Source organism: Podarcis melisellensis, assembly GCF_964234715.1.
Source record: "Podarcis melisellensis genome assembly, chromosome: 1".
Taxonomy (NCBI): Eukaryota; Metazoa; Chordata; class Lepidosauria; order Squamata; family Lacertidae; genus Podarcis; species Podarcis melisellensis.
Window position 1 is genome coordinate 10,517,345 of NC_138528.1, and position 10,716 is coordinate 10,528,060.

Consider the following 10,716-nt stretch of genomic DNA (forward strand, 5'->3'; position numbering starts at 1 on the left):
CTTGGTTTCCAGACCCTTGATCATTTCCACCCCCAAAAAAACAATTTTTTTATTGGTTTTCTCTTATAATACACAAACATAAACACAGAAAAAAACATTACATTTAACACAACATAAAAACTTAACAACAATAAAAATGCAAAAGATAAAAGAAGATTTTTCTTCTTATTATTATTCCCTGGTATATTTACATTGCTAGAAGACTTCCTCGACACCTTCCAATCTGAATTTCATCATAACACATATTTAGCAGTTCCCAGTTTCATATTTGTAACGTCAATATCCTCTTTCATTACAAACTTCTTATCTTTACTTCCAATTATAGGCCCTTGATCATTTTGGTTGCCCTCCTCTGCCCACGTTCCAGCTTGTCAACATATCCTTCTTAAACTGAAGCACCCAGAACTAGACACAGTTTTCAGGTGTGTTCTGACCAAGGAAGAACAGAGCAGTACTATTACCTCTCTTGATCAGACACTAGACTTCTGTTGATGCAGCCTGGAACAGTGTTAGCTTCTTTTGCTGCCGCATCACACAGTTGACTCATGTTAAGCTTATGGTTCACTAAAACCCCTAGATCTGGAGGGGAGAGAGTCAGGAGTGAACAGCAGAAAGCTTTGGGATTAGGCTCTCTGAGAACAGAGAGTCACTTTCAGGAACGCAGTAAGAATCAATACTTTGGAGAGCTCCGTGGGGCAGCTGTCCCCTGATATCACTCCCTCCAACAGTGAACTCTGTGCTGCCATGCAAACAAGAACAGAGCCACAACCGAGAAGCCTGTTTGTAACTGCTTGTAATATTGCATTTTTAAAATTATTGTTTGGGGAAACCCTGGTCTAGAATGCTGTTTACATTCTGGGTGATGAGCACTAAGGTCTTTTAATAAGAAAACAAAATTTATCGAAAATAGGTGGCCAAGTGTTCAAAATCTTGACAGGAACCCAAATGGGGGGAAAACCTGGTAGAGGAAAAGAAGACTTGGCATTTCTGTCCAAAAGAGATACAGTGGTACCTCAGGCTAAGAACTTAATTCGTTCTGGAGGTCCGTTCTTAACCTGAAACTGTTCTTAACCTGAGGTACCACTTTAGCTAATGGGGCCTCCCGCTGCCAACTTGCAATATCTGTTCTCATCCTGAAGCAAAGTTCTTAACCTGAGGTACTATTTCTGGGTTAGCGGACTCTGTAACCTGAAGCGTATGTAACCCGAGGTACCACTGTAAATGCAAATCCTGCCAGGTTCAGAAATCTCATTGAGATCCCATTCACTCCGTGACTGTATGACGCAGCATCCTATAAGAGGCCTGGTGCATCCATCCCAAAGCTCAGGAAGCTTCTGCCATAGGCTCACATGTGTGGTGTTACGCACACAACATCACTCCCCCCTCCAATAGTTAAGGCACCTCTGGCCTTAACTATTCCCCTGCGAAAAAAATTCACTGCACGCCACCGGCAATGCAATAGCTCCCTGCTTGGCTTAAAGCAGCAAAACAGAACCCTGGCAAGAGCTCTACAAGAAAGAAGATTCCACCTAAACATTAGGAAGAACTTCCTGACAGTAAGAGCTGTTCGACAGTGGAATTTGCTGCCAAGGAGTGTGGTGGAGTCTCCTTCTTTGGAGGTCTTTAAGCAGAGGCTTGACAACCATATGTCAGGAGTGCTCTGATGGTGTTTCCTGCTTGGCAGGGGGTTGGACTCGATGGCCCTTGTGGTCTCTTCCAACTCTATGATTCTATGATTCTAAGTTCAGACTTGCCCACGGCCATAGTGGGAGATTTGTGACTGAGCAGGGATATGGAGCTTCATTCAAATCCAATGCTGCCTCAAACACCCACCCCACCCCACCCCACTCCAACATTGAAGGGACACAAATCTTTGAAGCATCATGTATAATTTTACCTTCATAGAATCTTAGAGCTGGAAGAGACCCCAGGCGTCATCTAGTCCAACCCCCTGCAATGCAGGAATCTCAGCTTAAAGCATCCATGACAGATGGGCATCCAACCTCTGCTTGAAAACCTCCAAGGAAGGAGAGTCCACCACCTCCCTTGGGAATCTGGTCCACTGCTGAACAGCTCTTACCACCAGAAAAGTCTTCTGAATGTGCAGCCTGAATCTCCTTTCTTGTGACTTAAATCCACTAGTTTGGGTCAAAGCTGCCAGAGCAGGGGAAAACAAACTTGCTCCATCTTCCATGTGACAGCCCTTAAGATATTTGAAGATGGCTACCATATCTCCTCTCAGTCTCCTCTTTTCCAGGATAAACATACCCAATTCCCTCAACCATCCCTCATCAGCCTTGGTTTCCAGACCCTTGATCATCCCCCCCCCAAAAAAAATATTATTGGTTTTCTCTTATAATACACAAACATAAACATAGGGGGGAAATTACATTTAACACAACATAATAACTTAACAACAATAAAACCACAAAAGATAAAATAAGAATTTCTTCTTCTTATTATTCCCTGGTATATTTACATTGCTAGAAGACTTCCTTGACACCTTCCAATCTGAATTTCATCATAACACATATTTAGCAGTTCTCAATTTCATATTTGTAATATCAATATCCTCTTTCATTACAAACAGTTTCATTACAATATCCTCTTTCATGCCAAACAGTTCTGACCGCCGGAAAGCTCTTCCTGATGTTTAGTCGGAATCTCTTTTCTTGTAACTTAAATGCACTAATTCAGGTACAAGCTAGCTTCACCTTCTGTGCGACAGCCGTTTAGATATTTAAAGATGGCAACCATATCTCCTCTCAGTCTCTTCTTTTCCAGGCTAATCATACCCAATTCCCACAACCGTTCCTCATCAGGCTTGGTTTCCAGACCCTTGATCATTTTGGTTGCCCTCCTCTGCACACATTCCAGCTTGTCAACATATCCTTCTTAAACTGAAGCACCCAGAACTAGACACAGTATTTCAGGTGTGTTCTGATCAAGGCAGAATAGAGCAGTACTATTACCTCTCTTGATCAGACACTAGACTTCTGTTAATGCAGTCTGGAACAGCGTTAGCTTCTTTTGCTGCTGCATCACACGGTTGACTCATGTTAAGCTTATGGTTCTCCAAGACCCCTAGATCCTTTTCACATGTACTGCTAGTAAGCCAGGTGCCCCCCATCCTATATTTGTGCATCTGGTTCTTCCTGCCTAAGTACAGAACCTGACATTTGTCCCTATTGAAATTCATTTTGTTAGCTTGCACCCAGTTTTCTGTTAAGGTCATACTGAATTCTGATTCTGTCTTCTGCAGCATTAGGTACCCCTCCCAATTTGGTGCCATCTGCAGATTTGATGAGCATCCAACCAATTCCTGTTTCAAGCGTTAAGCTCAAATTTGAAATTCAAATCAGTTCAAAATGTATAGCAGGGTTTGTTTGTTTGTTTTTGTTGCTGGTGGTGTGTGCGTTTGTGTGTTTAACTGATGGCCAAGAACTAATGAGAGGTAAGAGTCCTTGTAATCTACTTTGAAGAGGCTGGCGGATTTTAGCATGTGCCAGTCCATAGTCTACTCTGCATCTAGAGCCAAGTCTAGCATCTCTTTCCTTTTCTGAAAAAAGAAAGAGCAAAATATTGACACGAGGTCTCAAAAACTTACTAATTGCAATCCTTAACTGTGCATTTGTGTTTGTGTGCCTACTCAGGAATAAGTCCATGTTTGTCATGGAGCTTAACTCCCTCCCAGGTATTATTATTATTATTATTATTATTATTATTATTATTATTATTATTATTATTATTATTTCTACCCCGCCCATTTGGCTGGGTTTCCCTAGCCACTCTGGGTGGCTTTCAACAGAACATTAAGAAAATTTGGTACATTTAAAAAAATTAAAGATACATGTGGATAAAATAGCAGCCTCTGGAGGATAAAAGAATTATACTGTCTTCTTGGGATAAAAGAAGACCCTGTGGTGTCTGAAATCTGATCCTTCCAAAAGGCACTGGAGATAAATTCTTTTTCAAAATATTATTTAAAAAAAAACCTCTTTAAGCCATTTCCCACCTGAGGTGATTTATTAAGATCACAGGAAGCAGCCTCGTACTGAACCACACCATTGGTCCATCCGACTCAGTACTGTCAACACGGACAGGCAGCAGCTCTCCAATGACTCAGGCAGCTGTAAGTGGAGATGGGATAGAACCAGGAGCCGTTTGCATCCAAGGCAGGTGTTTCCCACTTAGCTACGGCTCTTCCTCGTTATTTTGGCACTTGCCTTTCCTTGTTTTTATCTTGCTATTTGTATTGTCATGTCAAAACGCCCCAGGAATTTTGACTTTCGGGGCGGCATGGAAATGTTTTGAATAAATAAACAAATAATGCATAGATACATGCTGTGAAAGCCCACCTAGGTTTCTGATCTCCCTGCGCTGCTAGCTTGTCTGGTTTTTGCTTTGTTCTCCTCGGATCGAGACGGCTGCAAGCAGGAAGGGGTCCCAACAAGCTGGTTTGCCATTAGGTAGCTGCATATCATTGCTCAGGTTGTCTTGCAAACCAGAATAGGGTCCCTGCATTTCTGCATATTCCAAGGAGACACAATTTCTCAGGCTCATCCAAACTTCTTCTTTTTTTCCCCAGGGACTGGATCTCTGCCCAACTCTTTGCCATTTTTATCATTGGCATTCCAAAAATGTGAGCACACACACATTGTGATTCAGCGGAGTATTAAAAATAAAAGAGACGGCTGCAAAATTATATAATAAACATAGGCTGCGCTGCATGGATCCGGAACCACGGACCCTTTGAACTGATGTGATCAGGCAGCCCAAAACGCTACCTTGAGGTTTAATCCTGCAATCTCTATATCTCTGTGTCACATAGAAATGCTCTGCGTCGCATAGAAATTGCATCTCGACCTTTTGCCACACTGGGCTTCTCCAAAGAAGTGGACTGAGAAATCGTCTGAGTAGCCTTTGTCAGGGAGGAACAAATGAGTACAGATGGTGTCCATTTTGTGGGGGAGGGGGGTTTTTACCTGGATAAATCCCTCTACCTGCTTTAAACAAGCGGGAAATTGTGAGGTTCAAGGTTGCAGTGCACATGAAGCCACCTTTGTCTGCGCCAAACCATTGGTTGTGCTAACTCGGTATATTGCTGCAACCTTTGGTTGGATATGGCTTCCCAGGGACTTGGGTAAAGATGTGTGGGATTGAACCAGAGATCTGCAGCAGACAGCGCATGGGCTTTACCTCTGAGCTGTGACCCTCCCCCCACCTCATGGAAAGGCTATGAAAAACGGTAATGAAGCCAAGCCCTAAGAGGGCAGGATTCGAACCCTCACCTTTCAATGCCCCACTTCAGGCTGCAAAGACACAACCTTTCGAGGCATCGCTGGCAATTGCACAAAGCCCCTGGCGTGGCGTAAGAGGGAACCATCACCTGTCCTGACATCACTGTGGCACAGAGTGGGCTACAACTCCAAGAAACAGCCACAGAAGATGTGTATTGGTTGCATAGAAGACTATGCCTTGGAGACAGGTTTCCAGTGCAAGGAGGACGCTCAGAGGAACCATGTGATACAGTTAAAAGGAGGCTTGTTCTGAGCATGTACAGAGTAGCCACAACAAGCCCCCCCTTCAACTTTCTTAACAGGGATGTGAGGGCTTCAAGGATATGACCCTCAACTCTGTGCCTCTCTGTTTTAGGAAGCATACACACTGGGCAAGATCCAGCCAGAGCTAAACGATTTGGAGTCCCATTGGTTTCAATGGAAGTGAGTTAAGCAACAGCTTAAGTTTCCTACTGACAACAATGGGACTTGGAGGCATTTTACGGTGAGCAAATTGTGCCCAGTGTGTGATTTTCCCTCAGATCTGGAAGGTATTTTTCTACCCAGCAGATAAGAGTCCAGTTTACAGTCTACTGCTACTTCCATACGGTGGAATTAGGAATTAATGAGGCATTAGTAGAATGGATGAGGAATTGATGAAATTAATTATTTGGGAATGCCATTGCATTAACCCCTTTCATAACATTCCTTTAAAAAAGTGTGAAGCATAGACGCAAAGGCTGAAAAAAACTCATCCCAATGGTGATCCTATGCCTTCTGACTCAGAAGTAATTTCCATTGAACTCAATGAGGAGTACTCCTGAGTTATTTGTATATAGGATTACATATTTAATTTCCCCCACTGCTCAGACTGGGCTCAAGCCAAAAACCACTGCTCCACATCTTTATAATGGATTTGAGTTCTTTTTGCCCAAATAAACTCCAGTGAAACAGGAAGCTCCAAGCATATGAAAAAATAAATTATTTGGCTTCTAAGTCATTCATATCCAGTTTCCTCATCATTTTGGTTAAAGTATTCAAGTGAGTTTTTGAACACTTGTGCTATCCTCAGTCTTTCGTCTTCAAATGTCATTTAAACAGACACGCACGCACACACACATACACATATACACGGAAGCAAATCACAAATGACTTAAGTAACAAACTTTTGCAATTTTTTCTAGACAACTTTAGGAGATAAAAAATCTGAAAGGGATAATTCTGAAATGGTCCTGAGAAAGGCCATTTTGAGCTTTCTAAATCTAACTGTCCTCTTATTATCAATCAAATCAACAATAGCATCATTTATTGCTCTCCCTTACCCCTTTCCATGATCCATTACCTAGCAATCATTTATATTCTCTCTCTCTCTCTCTCTCTCTCTCTCTCTCTCTCTCTCTCTCTCTCTCTCTCTCATTCACTCATAGACAATCTCTCTCTATATGTATTAAAATTCACACAGCTCAATACAAGCACCTACCTGAGTGCTTTTGAATGGATCGTTCTTGACTCTGCAATTACTGGGAACGCATTAAACCTGAGCCGGCATTTCCGAGTTTCCTTTTTTTGCTTCCTTTTGCCTCACCAGAGCAACAGCTGTATCCAAGACCGGCTCCGGCAGCACACCGCTGAGCCTCCGTGAGCTCAAATACCAGCTGCTACGGAGCGGTATCTTGTCAGCTAGTGAGCGCGCACACACGCACACATGCAGACGCCCGGTGTTTTCTTTCCCCAGCAAAAGCAACAGCTTAGTTGAAGTTCCCCTCCTCCTTCCCTGACATGACAAATTTCAGAAGCTTCTTAGTCACTGCCTGCTCTAGTGCCCAGCCTTGTCTGTGCTCGTTCCAAACTAGTCTATCCTTGTAGACACCACGAGGATAATCTATTATCTGACAACACAGACCTAATTACCAAAGGAAACATTTGAATCACGCTTTCCAAGTGTCCTTAACCAGGGACAGGTCCCTGTGTATTGTATTTATTTATTTTTTAAGGGTGTGCTGCTGGTAAAAACTCTCTCCCTTCTATTCCTCAGGAGAGGGGGAGTTGGGGAGGGAATTTATTTATTTATTTAGTAAGTTTGCGACTGTGCCCTGACAGAATGCAATAGAAGTCTTCCATTTGGTTAAATCTGGTAAAAGGAGAGCCAGTTGCGTCTTGATTCCACACGCAGGCTGCATTAACCTTGGAATAAGACACGGGTGGCGCTGTGGGTTAAACCACAGAGACTAGGACTTGCTGATCAGAAGGTCAGCGGTTCGAATCCCCGTGACGGGGTGAGCTCCCGTCGCTCGGTCCCTGCTCCTGTCAACCTAGCAGTTCAAAAGCACATCAAAGTGCAAATAGATAAATAGGTACCGCTCCCGTGGGAAGGTAAACGGCGTTTCCGTGTGCTGCTCTGGTTTGTCAGAAGCGGCTTAGTCCTGCTGGCCACACGACCCGGAAGCTGTACGCCGGCTCCCTTGGCCAATAAAGCGAGATGAGCTCCGCAACCCCAGAGTCGGTCACGACTGGACCTAATGGTCAGGGGTCCCTTTACCTTAAGTCTCCTTAAACCCAGTGGGACTTACTTCTGAGCAGGCATGCACGGGATTGCACATGAATGCATGAACATAACAACAGCGGGCTGCTTCCGAACTTTCACCCTCACCCATAACTGCCCCTCGATGTGATAAATGTCGCTGGATGTGCTTGAGTGGCAGAGGCCATTCTAGATATTCATTGCAACCAGACCCTCACTACGAGACTGGATGGTAAGGATGGGAAAGAAACACAGTTCAGATCACATTTGAAGGCGGCCTTATTTAATTCGCACATCCTGGAGCAATGTGCGGCCTGAACGACATCTCTCTTTTGAAATTTGCACCTCTCTGAATTTTGCAGTGCAGTATCTCCAGCCATGGTAATGTAGACAAAAACATGTTTGCTAGGGGGTAACGTACATAAAAATGCACACGTTGGTGGAAAGTATCCTACAAAAGTGAATTATCTTGGGGGAAAGTGCTTGCAAAAATGCACCTCCTTGGCAAAATAGCGTTTGAAAATTATATATCAGGAGAATTTCACACTAAAAGTCATGAAGATTATTTTTAAAATGCAGATTGATGTGGAAATGTGGGGAACAGGACTTATGACTGGAAGAGCAGACCTAGATTGACAGATTCATCCATCCCTACAGACTGGACAGTCTTATGTTTCTTCGAAGAGTGTGTGTGGGTGGGTGGGTGGGTGGGTGGGTGTGTTCTAGTCCATTTCATGCAGAGCCAGCAAAGAAATGCCATCAGCAATATGAAAAAGGAGAGCACACTTTAGTTGGAGAATGCACGGGGGCAGTGAAGGTTAGAAGTACACAAGGATGTCCATATTTTCATCTGTGCCCAAAGGTCTGGCATGATTGTTGTTTAGGCTGCTGGGGTTTTTTTAATAGGTTGTTGCATGTTCGTTTATTGTAATATGTTATTTTTTTATTCACAAAACTGCAGTGAGGTGCTTTGACAATGAGCAGTAGCCTCACTAAGGAAGAGACCTAATATAAACTCCCCATAAGCTCTGTGGAAGCAAATCAGGCCAAATGATCAGTAAACAGGCCTTCCGGAGGAGCCCTTCCACAACCAGGGCACCACTACAGAGAAGGCCCTGCAGCAATCCCATACATCTACTGCCCCACAATCCCAGGTCATTTGATTGGGGAAGAGGAAATCTGACATATACTTGTTTTCCAGATAGGGATAGGGAGAAATCTGATCCATTTCACATTAAAGGTGAAGCTACATAATTTGTGCTTTCCAGATAAAGTACGTGCACCCAAACACAGCCACTCTTTGAAATTCACTCACCACTCCAGTGCAATTCTCCAGCAAAATTAAGTGTACAAAAATGCATATAGCAGGGTAATGTACATACCTCAGGTTACATAAGCTTCAGGTTACATACACTTCAGGTTACAGACTCCGCTAACCCAGAAATAGTGCTTAAGGTTAAGAACTTTGCTTCAGGATGAGAACAGAAATCGTGCTCTGGCGGTGCGGCGGCAGCAGGAGGCCCCATTATCTAAAGTGGCGCTTCAGGTTAAGTACAGTTTCAGGTTAAGAACGCACCTCCAGAACGAATTAACCCAAGGTACCACTGTATTTCAGGAAAATAACACACAAAAATACATTATGTTAAGGAGCCATTGCTTTGCAAAATTATGTGACTATTAGGCAAAATTCCATACAGAATTAGATATATAAGTAGAATTTTGCACTAAAACCCTGATGAATTTTCAGAAGGACTTAAAAAAAAAATCAGACTGCTGATGTTCAAATCAACTAAACTGGATACTGGAAAAATGAGAAGATAAGAGAATCTAAAATTGACAGAATCACCCACCTGTAGTCTCAGGCAGGACCGGCCCTCCCATCAGGCGACATGAAGCAGCTGCCTCAAGCAGCGGAAGACCCCAAGGCGGTGCCCCGTTGGTATCCTGCCACCTTTGCCAGTGGCAGAGAAGCAGTGCTGATATTAGTGCCACCTTCCGACAAAATCTTGCCAGATCTTGCAGAGATCTCACGAGATTTCGGCAAGGTCGCGCAAGATTGCACCAGAAACCTCTAGTATTGTAGAGCTACCAGATATGGGGAAACTCCTGAGCCTGGAAGGGTTTAAAGTTTCCCCACATCAGAATCTGGTAGCTCTACAAGGCAATATATCTGGAGAATACCAGTTACCGGCAATATATTTCATCTTGCTCTACTTTCCCAGTGAAGGGCATTAACCAGCAGCAGACATCTACAGGGGGTGAGATCAATTAAAACAGAATGAATCACTGCTCTTTCCAAAATCAATATTAAACCAAAGGCTCCAAGACTGGAGGGTGGAATTACTTAAAACTATATAAATTTAATGCCATGTTGCTACTTTGCAAATATGGGGATGTGGAGCATTTGAAAGGAAAGCCATATGTACTGTTACCGAGTACAACCAAATCTGTATAATGAGTGGCTTTGCAAGGGTGATAATGCAAGTCTAGCACCACATTGTTCCTTCCAAAAAAAATAATTATAAATCCTTTTCTAAATCATGCAGGTTTTTTAAGCTGGGAGCTGCTTGTAGCTTATAACCAACTGATCCCCACAATGCTGATATTGCAAGGACCGCTTATAGATGAGAAACAATTTGCTGGTGAGGGGAAGATGAGAGACATTCCCCGTCTTGTAAGGTTCTGGTAAGAAACAGTTATATTCTCACAATTAAAGCCTCTTTATATAAGGAACCTCTTCCTGTATATTGCTCTAGATTCCTCCTGAGGGGTTTTTCACCTCTCACTTTGTCAAAGGGGCTTGGGAGAATCTCCTTCAGAGCAACCATCCCATCAATATTTCAAAATGATTTGTTTATTTGTTGAATAATATTTCTTGCCCCACCCTTCGTCATGAGGTTCCAGGGGGAGGTTACA

General features: G+C 43.2%; 1 protein-coding gene across 1 annotated transcript in view; it reads right to left on the minus strand.

The window, feature by feature from the left end:
• ESR2 (estrogen receptor 2) overlaps positions 1 to 7,101 on the minus strand; it is a 59,810-nt gene extending 52,709 nt beyond the window's left edge. The window contains exon 1 of the mRNA XM_081912229.1: positions 6,760 to 7,101. The gene's annotated coding sequence lies outside the window, so the exon portion shown is untranslated. The remainder of the gene's footprint in view (positions 1 to 6,759) is intronic.
• Positions 7,102 to 10,716: the final 3,615 nt, after the last annotated feature.